The sequence below is a fragment of the Carlito syrichta genome, unplaced genomic scaffold (genome assembly GCF_000164805.1).
Source record: "Carlito syrichta isolate Samal-C Ts95f unplaced genomic scaffold, Tarsius_syrichta-2.0.1 Scaffold303021, whole genome shotgun sequence".
In the NCBI taxonomy this organism is placed as follows: Eukaryota; Metazoa; Chordata; class Mammalia; order Primates; family Tarsiidae; genus Carlito; species Carlito syrichta.
The window spans coordinates 84,116-93,190 of NW_007247117.1; the positions used below are offsets into that span (position 1 = coordinate 84,116).

The 9,075-nt window shown below is 44.1% G+C and overlaps 1 pseudogene; it reads left to right on the forward strand.

Annotated features, from left to right (window-relative positions):
- The first annotated feature begins 6,928 nt into the window (after nucleotides 1-6,928).
- Nucleotides 6,929-8,740, forward strand: LOC103259801 (annotated as a pseudogene).
- Nucleotides 8,741-9,075: the final 335 nt, after the last annotated feature.

The following is a 9,075-nucleotide window of genomic DNA, read 5'->3' on the forward strand; positions in this document are numbered from 1 at the left end:
TGCTAAAGTTGAACGAGCTGATGGATATGAACCACCAGTCCAGGAATCTGTTTAACATCCGGGTTTTAAGATTGACAACTAAAAAGTCCTATTTGTGGAAAAAAAAAAAAAATATATATATATATATAGACAAGTGGGACCACATCAAACTAATGAGCTTCTGCAAAGCAAAAGAAACCATCAAAAGAGGAGGGAGACATCCCACAGAATGGAAAAAATATTTGCCAACTGTTTATCTGACAAAGGCCTAACATCTAGATCTATAAGGAACTCAAATGCATCAAAAAGAAAAACACAAACAGCCCCATTACAAAGTGGGCAAAAGACATGAACAGACCCTTTTCAAAAGAAGATATATGGGCAGCCAACAGACACATGAAAAAGTGCTCAGCCTCACTTATCAAAGAAATGCAAAGCAAAACCACATTGAGATACCACCTAACCCCAGTTAGAATGGCCATCATTAATAAAACAAACAACAGGTGCTGGCCAGGATGCGGAGAAAAAGGAACGCTTCTACACTGCCGGTGGGAATGCAAACTAGTGCAACCTCTTTGGAAGATAGTGTGGCGATTTCTGAAAGAACTAGAAACTGACCTTCCATATGACCCAGCAATCCCCCTATTGAGAATATACCTGGAGGAACTCAGCTCATTCTACAAAAAAGATACATGCACACGTATGTTTGTTGCAGCTCTATTCACAATAGCAAAAACATAGAACCAACCATGTTGCCCATCGAAGCTGGACTGGATAAAAAAACGTGGTACATATACACAATGGAATATTATGCAGCCATAAAGAAGGACAAACATATGGACTACGCAGCAACTTGGATGGATTTAGAGTCAATCATACTTAGTGATCTATCACTGAAACAAAGGACAGAGTGCCATATGTTTTCATTCATAAGTGGACCTTGAATGATTATAATACTGTAAGAAAGGGATTGGTAGTAGTGGGAAACTGTTAGGGGAGATGGGGTGGGATTGGCAGTTGAGGAACACTGCTAGGGAAGGGAGGGGCATACCTCATCAACAAGGTACCTGCATAATCAACGTTTGTAAACCTAACCCTGAATTGTACCCCACATCTTTATAATAAAAACAAAATAAAATAAAAATTTTTAAAAGTTCATATTTTTAAAGTTCATATCATGGAGCTATTTTTTAACTGGTGAGTTTAGTTAAATTTTTACAATTAGTGATACGTTAGATTTATTTCTACTATATAATTTTGATATTTTCTAGTTACCATTCTTTTTAAAAATGCTTGTTCTCTTTTTGCTACCTTCTGTTGGATCAGTTCAATTTTGTCTACTCCTCTTTACTCTTTGTTGGTTTGAACATGATGTATTCTATTTTTATTACTGTAAGGTTAATTTAAAATTTTTAGCTTGCATACTTAGTCAACAACTTTCTGCTCCTCCCTAACAATATTAAAGTTTTAAAACATTTTATTTACTTATTTGTGTGTTTGTTTGTTGAGTCAGGGTCTCACTCTGTTACCCAGGCTGGAATGCAGTGGCACGACCATGGCTCACCACAGTGTCAACCTCCTGGGCTCAGGCAAACCTTCTACCCTCAGCCTCCCGAGTAGCTGGGACTACAAGTGCACGACACTATGCCTGACTATTGTTTTGATTTTTCTGTAGAAATGAGGTCTTACTATGTTGCCCAGGCTGGTCTTGAACTCCTGAGCTCAAGCCATCCTTCTGCCTTGGCCTCCAAAGGGCTGGGATTACAGCTGTAAGCCACCCCCATCCCCGGCCTCTTCTAACATTTTAGATAGTGTCATTTCTTCATTATTTATTTGTGTTCTTATTAAATAGTTTAGTTCCATCTTGCTTTAAAGTCCCCTAAATTAGTTATAATAATATTAATTATTGTTTTATAAAAAGTCAGTTCCTGTTTAGGTTTTCCATATGTTTATTCATTTCTTTGCTCATTCTTTCTTACAGTGTCTCTTCCTTCTGGATTCAATTTCTTTCTTACTGGTCTTCCTTCATCCTTGTAAGTGCAAGTCCGGTAATAATACTCTCTTATTTTGCTTCCCTCAAAAGGTCTTTATTATTTCTTACTACTGAGTGATTATTTCCCTGGGAGAATCTAAGGTACCCATTGTTTTCTCTTAGCAGTTAGAAAATATTATCCCATTGTTTTCTGCTATTGTATATGCTTTGTTATTTTGACAGATATTTTCAAATTTCTGTACATAGGGTTTATAAACAATTTGCAATTTATAGAGCATGGGATCCATTTTTACCTTTTTAAAAACTTCAAGTAGTATAAATTTATTTTCTGCACCTGAGCATGGGGTAGACCCAGAACTTTGATTTCTGTAGGCATCCTAGATAGAGCAAGTTTTCCTATTCACTTGGCAGATGGGTAGAGCATGCCTAGTCTCTGTATCATGGCATATGTGCCTTTTCAAGCTCCCGTTTGATTTCAGGGCCTTGGTTTCAACTCCTTCAAGTATGGCCCTGTTTCTTTGTGGACATTAAAAGGCTTGACACTTAGACTAGATCTTACATCTAGTTTCTTATTTTCTCTGGCTTCTACAGTTCACCTTTAGACTTTGTCACTCTGTTTTGGTTTCCTCTTGAAGAAAATTTCCCTTTCTCTCTTTTGAGCTCAGCCATATTGTTTTTTTTAAAAATGTGTTTGTTGCTGGGCTCGGTGGCTCAGCCTGTAATCCCACGCCTTTGGGAGGCTGAGGTGAGTGGATTGCCTGAGCCCGCGGGTTTGAGACTCTCCTGGACAACTTGGCGAGACCTCATCTCTACAATAAATCAAAAATTAGCCAGGCGTGGTAGCGTGTGCCTGTAGTTCCAGCTACTTGGAAGGCTGAGGCGGAAGGATCGCCGGAGCCCAGCAGGTCGAGGCTGCGGTGGCCGGGAGCAGCCACTGCACTCCAGTCTAGGCGACAGAGTGAGACTCCAACTCAAAAAAAAAAAAAATGTGTTTTGTTATTTGTTCAATTGTGTAAAATATGCATAACATAACATTTATCATTGTAACCATTTTGAAGTGTACAATTCAGTGGCATTAAGTACATTTACATTGTTGTACAACCATCACCACTATCTGTCTTTTTTCCTTGCAAAACTGAAACTCTGTATCCATTAAACAATAACTCTCCATTCCCCCTTCCTTCTGCTCCTGGTAACTACAATGCTGCTTTCTGTCTCTATGAATTTGACTGTTCTATGTACCTCATATGAGTGGGATCAGATAGTATTTGTGTTTTAGTAACTGACTTATTTCACTTAGCATAATGTTGTCTAGGTTCATTCATGTTGTAGTGCATATCAGAATGTCTTTTTAAGGCTGAATAATATTCATCATATATCTCTACCATATTTTGTGTACTCATTCATCCATGATGGGCACTTAGGTTGTTTCAATCTTTTGACTATTATGAATAATGCTGTTATGAGCATGGGTATGCAAATATCTGTGTCCCTATTTTCAGTTCTTTTGAGTATATAACCAGAAGTGGAATTATTGGATGATATAGTAATTCTGTTTTTAATTTTTTGGGAAATTGCCCTTTATTTTTCATATCTACCAGCAGTGCACAAGGGTTCCAATTTCTCTACATCTTCACCAACACTTGTTATTTTTTGATAATAGCCATCCTAATGAGTGTGAAGTGGTATCTCATTGTGAGTCATATATTTTCTCTAGCATTTTAATGTTTGTAAATTAAGGGTGAGGTGAAAGGTGGTTCACATTAGCTAAGACTGCTATGTGCTAGAACTGCTAGACCTATCTGTTTTTAATGCACATTATTTAACTAATTTTTCTATATTTTGGAGAGTATCCAAATGCTAAGTACATAAAAAATGCATGACAGTTCCCTTGAAAATAAAAAAGACTTTATCCTAAAATTGTTTAATAAATCTCCCAGTTTCACTTAGAGTATCACGAGCCAAGAATCATAATCCCCCTGTCTGCCATTCTCTGGCTTGTTTCTAACCTATCTTTTTTTTTACAGTCCTTTCTGTAACAATAGCTATTTCTTTGCAATCACTTTATTGGTACCATCACTAATGCTTTATGTTTTGATCCTGTCTCAGAGTCATACATTACTACCCTCCCAGCCTCCCACAATATTACTGCCATCCCAGGGTTTTGGCTCTTGAAAATAATTCAGTTTAATATCTCTAGATATTAAGGCCTTGTAACAATCCATTCACACTTCCTTTACAGCTGCCTATATAATTGTCAAAGAGATCTAAGGGAACAAGGATATAATCATTAAGGACATCCCCAGTGACTCTGTAAATAGTCTTGCTTTCCTTATCCTACTCTAGATTGAGGTCTTTAAGATTATCAACGAGGAAATCAAGTGCCCCATGAATTACATTTAATCTTCAATCATACTTTTCCTGGCCAGATGTTTAGACTATATCAAAAAGGGACAGAGATGGGAAACTGAAAGATCAGTGTTTTGGTTGGTTTTAGTGCAAAATAAACATATGCTGCTAAGTGTTTATAAGGACAACCTTTCAATATGGAGTTGATTGTGGATTCCTGACTACCCTCCTCCTTAGCTGTTTTGTCAATATCAATCTTTCTTTAAAGGGGAAACTTGGGGCCCTGAATTGGCCCTTTGCTGAGGGATATTGTTAGAAGACACAGAGAGAAAGGAAGTACCACGGTGTTGGTGTTTCCCTAGAACCCTCAGATGGTAAAATTGACTTTCCCACGGGTCTGACTTGCTATCTTCTCCATGCTTGGCAGAGTTCTTGACATTACAGAACTGAGCTGATGACAGTCACAATGAGCAATGACCATAGTCTCCTTCCTTCTGAGACTTTCCCAACATTCCTCAATTACTTAGTCCAAGAATCAGCTGGCGTAGCCCTCTGTCTGCTCACTGCCTGGGCCAGGGTGAAGCCAAGTGTCTTGTTGGACAAATAGCCTGTGGGCCCGAATCTGGCTCCTGCCCATGCCTTGGAGAGAAATCTAGATGCAGAGGTTGAAGAACAGGTTTGGGCCATATGCTTGCCTGGCAGGTGCTTCACAAGAGCTCAGGATGCATAAAGAAAGGCTTCACCTGCTCATGAGGGGAGGGAGGGGAAATAAGGGCACATAACCAGCCACTGGGTACCATATCCACTACCGAGGGAGAAAGGGCTTGCTAGAAGCCCCAAACTCACCTTCATGCAATTTGCTCACGTACCCCACAACTCTAAAATAAAATAAAATAAAATAAAATATTTTAAAAACCTTCAAAAGCAATGAGCTTAAAGGGATTTTTCCTATGGCCTCTTTCTTCTGTAGCTGTATACAAAGGCCAGTTTGTATACAGTTCTTGGAGCTGTATACAATGACCAGTTTGTCAGGCAGTGTTTGTTAGTGGGGGTGTTGCTGATATGTGGGAGGCACCATTCATTGTGCTTGACTGTTCTGTCCATTGTAGGATGTTTTACATCCTTGGCATCTAGGCACTAAAGGCCAGTAGCACTCTTGTGACAGCCAAAAGCATCCTTGCATTTTCAGATGCTCTCTGGAAGATGTGGCCACTAAAGGAAACTTGAACTGTTCTGGAGTGTATCTTTTGGATTACTTAGTTCCTTGTCTTCAGTCTCAAAGTACTCTTTTCTATCCTCCACCGCAATCCATACTGGCGAACGTGATGGGCTATTCTCTGGGGAGAACAATATTAGAAACCCCCTTTTTCATGGAGTTGTCTTTGTGGTGTAGGGTTGCATTGACAGTTAAAAATGTTGACTCTGGAGCCATAGTGTGTGGAGTCATATATCATCTCTACCATCTATCAGCTGTGTGACCCGGGCCAGTTACTTAACCTCAGTTTTCTATCTATAAATGGGGGATACTATTTACCTATCTTATAGGATTGTTGTGAGGATAAATTAGTACGTTTCAATTGCTTTACATAGTGCTTCATCGATACTTTGTACTTAACAACTGGTTAACTACTATTATTTTTTTTTTTGAGTTGGAGTCTCACTCTGTTGCTCAGACTGGAGTGCAGTGGCTGCTCCTGGCCACCGCAGCCTCACCTGCTGGGCTCCGGTGATCCTTCCGCCTCAGCCTTCTGAGTAGCTGGAACTACAGGCGCGTGCTACCATGCCCGGCTAATTTGTTGATATATTGTAGAGATGAGGTCTCGCCAAGTTGTCCAGGCGGGTCTTAAACCCACGGGCTCAGGCAATCCACTCACCTCAGCCTCCCAAAGGCACAGGATTACAGGCTGAGCCACCAAGCCCGGCTAACTACTATTATTTTTATCATCAATTATGTGACTCAGAGAAGACTTGACCATGAAGTGTGTAACATAAATAGAGTAAAATCAACTAATGACAATAATCCTAGTGATGGAGGAGAAGTGTCAACACTGCTTGGCTATGGGGCCGGCCAGGATCGTGCTGCCTGGAGGTTGGTCGGAGTGCATGCCAGCAGGGAGTGCCAACCAAGTATTTGTTTTCCTGCTTCTCTCTTTGATATTCTCTCAGTCTTTTCCTCAGAACCATGACTGGTGGGATTTGTGCAATTTGGGGGACCCAGTTTGCTAAAAGGTCACAAGGCCTGTAAACTATTTTCTCAACAGTGCAGGGAAAAATTATTTCTGCCTAAGCACTGCGTGACATGAACTGAGAGTACTTTCCTGTTAACTTTATTATAAGTAAATTAAACTTTCTGGAGATGCAGGTTTAACCTTACATCCCCACATGAGTATGGTTTAAAGGTATTGAAGATGTCCTGACATGCCAACCTCCTTACCTCTGTGGCTAGAATTCCAACATTAGCATTTAATTCTCTTGTATTAAGCCTTTTCTACTTTCTAGGCTTTTGTTTTGAATGCAAGTATGAGAGTGGACCCCCCCCAAAAAATGGAATTTATTTATTAAAAATTGTGTATTTGATTCCGGCGCCTCCACTCCGTCCCTCACAGGTCTGCTCTGTGTGCCATGGAGGCATCGTCCCAGACACAGCAGTTGATACAAAGCAGGGATCGGATGAGCTCTTCTCTCCCTGCATCACCAACGGGCCCTTCATCATGAGCAGCAACAAGGCTTCCGCAGCCAACGGGAATGATAGCAAGAAGTTCAAAGGCGACAACAGGAGCACCAGGATGCCCTCGCGTGTGATCCATATCCGCAGGCTCCCAGGTGATGTCATGGAGGGCGAGGTCATCTCCCTGGGGCTGTCCTTCGGGAAGGTCACCAACCTGCTGATGCTGAGGGGCAAGAACCAGGCCTTCATCAAAATGAACACGGAGGAGGCGGCCAACACCACAGTCAACTACTACACATCGGTGACGCCCGTGCTGCGTGGGCAGCCCATCTACATTCAGTTCTCCGACCACAAGGAGCTCAAGACCGACAGCTCCTGCAACCAGGTGCGGGCCTAGGCTGCCCTGCAGGTGGTGAACTCAGTGCAGTCAGGGAACCTGGCCTTGGTGGCTGCCATGAACACAAGAATAGCGATGGCGGGGTAGAGCCCTGTGCTGCACATCATCGTGGAGAACCTCTTCTACCCTGTGACCCTTGTGCTGCACCAGATCTTCTCCAAGTTTGGCAGGGTCCTCAAGATCATCACCTTCACCAAGAACAACCAGTTCCAGGCCCTGCTGCAGTATGCTGAACCCGTGAGCACACAGCACACCAAGCTGTCCCTGGACGGCCAGAACATCTTCAACGCCTGCTGCACACTGCACAGAGACTTCTGCAAGCTCACTAGCCTCAACATCAAGTACAACAATGACAAGAGCCGAGACTACACCTGGCCAGACCTGCCCTCAAGGGACAGCCAGCCCTCACTGGACCAGACCATGGCTGCCACCTTTGGTGCACCTGGAATAATCTCAGCCTCCCCATATGCAGGAGCTGGTTTCCTTCCCTTCTTTACCATCCCTCAGGCCGCAGGCCTTTCTGCTCCCAGCATCCACAGAGCCCTGGCTCCCTTGGCCATTCCATCAGCTGCAACCTGGGCCTCGGCTGCAGGTTGTGTTGCCATCCCAGGCCTGGCAGGGGCAAGCAACTCCGTCCTGCTGGTCAGCAACCTGAACCCCAAGAGAGTCACACCCCAAAGCCTCTTTATTCTCTTGGACGTCTACGGGACGTGCAGCAGGTGAAGATTCTGTTCAACAAGAAGGAGAATACCCTGGTGCAGATGGCCAGCGGGAGCCAGGCCCAGTTGGCCATGAGCCACCTGAACGCGCACAGGCTGCACGGGAAGCCCATCCGCATCACGCTGCCCAAGCACCAGAATGTGCAGCTGCCGCGCGAGGGTCAGGAGGACCAGGGCCTCACCAAGGACGACAGCGACTCGCCCTTGCAGCGCTTCAAGAAGCCCGGCTCCAAGAACTTCCAGAACATCTTCCTGCCCTTGGCCACCCTGCACCTCTCCAACATCCCGCCCTCCATATCCGAAGACGATCTCAAGGTCCTCTTCTCCAGCAACGGGAGTGTACTCAAGGGGTTCAAGTTCTTCCAGAAGGACCGCAAGATGGCGCTGATCCAGATGGGCTCCGTGGAGGAGACGGTCCAGGCTCTTACGACGTACACAACCACGACCTCGGGGAGAACCACCACCTGCGGGTCGGTCTCCTTCTCCAAGTCCACCATCTAGGGGCGAGGGACCCCGGGCCGCGCCCCTGGCGACAGCTTCCATCATTCCAGAAAAAAGCCACTTTAAAATGCAGCTGAAGTGACCTTAACAGACCAGGGATTTTATTTTTTAAAAGAGAATCAGTTTACCCTGTTTAAAAATAAAATAAAATAAAATAAATCTACTTCACCTTGCTAACCCTGCGGTGACGGGTGGCAGCTCAGGCTCTTGGTGACTGTCACAGTGGGAGTTCACCCGTGCCGGGTCCAGGCCGGCCCTGTTGTGCCACGCCTTTCTTGTGCCTTAAAAACCTGCCTTCCCGCGGTGGGCATGCCAGGTCTCGGGATCAGAGTGGCCAAGGCCAGGCCCAGGATCGTGTGCCGGGCTGGGGCACGGCGTCCCAGTAATCACGTGACCGGCGCCCTCCCAGTCCCTGCCCACCTGCCTTGTATCATACTTGCCGCGGTGCCCAGCAATACTTCAGGCGACC